The sequence below is a fragment of the Aplysia californica genome, unplaced genomic scaffold, assembly GCF_000002075.1.
Source record: "Aplysia californica isolate F4 #8 unplaced genomic scaffold, AplCal3.0 scaffold00095, whole genome shotgun sequence".
NCBI lineage: Eukaryota > Metazoa > Mollusca > Gastropoda > Aplysiida > Aplysiidae > Aplysia > Aplysia californica.
Genome location: NW_004797365.1, coordinates 1,397,777 through 1,399,353, shown reverse-complemented (window position 1 = coordinate 1,399,353; position 1,577 = coordinate 1,397,777).

The following is a 1,577-nucleotide window of genomic DNA, read 5'->3' as shown; positions in this document are numbered from 1 at the left end:
CATGGAGGTCTGGCGGTGGCATCTCTTTGGGGAGGATTCAAGAAGGTTGGACTGCCTCACCCGCTACCCAAGAGAGGTGGTGGCCCTGGCGAAGCACGCACTTCGGGGCTCTAAACATTTCGAACGCATAGGCTACCACACACAACAACAACAACAAAACAAACAACAAAAAACAACCAGGCTTGAGGTTGCTTTTCGGACTTGAATTCAAGTACTTAGTAATGAAAACGCATTTTCTGGGTTACTCCAAGACTTAGATGATGCAGCGGTACTCGTGTGACCAATTCAAATTTGAGCACAGATTTTGCTGTCCGGGTGATCAAACATGATTCCTCTCGAGTCTAGTACACATCCGCGCAAAATTAGCGAAGTTATTAATTCTTTTCTCACGGTCGTCGAATCTGGAACTGTAGGTATAATACAATTGCAAACAATTCACTGTCAACCGGTACAACTATCCATGAAAGGTTTGTCTCTTGGACAAATGACCTTCAGGATTAAGAAGTCGTCCATATAGGCATGTTATGTTTTGGGTGGTGCAATGCTTGGTTCTTAGCCTAATATCTAGAGCACATTGCCAGTCAGTTTCATCGGACTGAGTCGAGGCCAACCAGATTTTCCTTCATGGATGTGGCAAAAGCTATAATTTTGGACCAGTACAATTGAATTCAACTGAACTTGACAGTGATTGTCAAAATCAAATGCGTTTATTTTAATTTGACTGGCCCGGACTCAATCCATAAATCTGATCGTCAATGTGCCACGGTAATTACATGAAAAAAAAGTCATCGGGAATTAGTCAACTACCTCCGTCTTTCTGCTAGGATGATGTAGACAAATGAATGATGGTAGCAAGACATACTCTCCCTGAATGATGCACTCTGTGTCGATGAGGTGTAAGCTTTTTTCACACTTTCTGATACTTTTTGTTTTATGGAATAACTCCCCCCCCCCTTCCCTTTCCTCACCTTATCGATAAAATGTTGGTGATTTAAGAGGCGGGTGGACTCAAAATGTCACAAAATTGTGAAGTTACGAGGTCTGTCTCAGAATAAAGTTTCCCAGTCATGGTGTCCTCACATATAATTATAAATCACCTTGTATGTGGTATCAAAAGAAAGCTTATTCAAATAACTATTCAACGTAGAAACCATCAAGTTCCCGAAATTTCTCCATTTGATGTACGCAGCGGTCAAAGACTATTGTGTACACAGTATAACAAACGTAGACAGGGGGCGCTCGTGGCTTTAGAGGTTAAAGTGTTCGCCTCTCATTCAAAGGTCCCGGGTTCGAATCCGGATAGTGACGGAAACATTTTCTTCTCTAAAATTGTCTCCTTTCACCTCTTATCCTGTTCTCTCGTAATGTTCTGTCGTCTGCCTTCGTCTCTACTTTCTGCCGTACCCCCTCACCTCCTTTGCCCGCTCCTCTGGGCTCCTGACTCTTTCTGCAGCCTTTCTACTGCTACTTCTTGGCTCCTTCTTACAATTAAGTGAAAAGATCAAACAAGTCCAACAGTTTAAATATCTAGGATATATGATAACATCTGATGCCAAATCTTCTGCAGAAATAAAAAG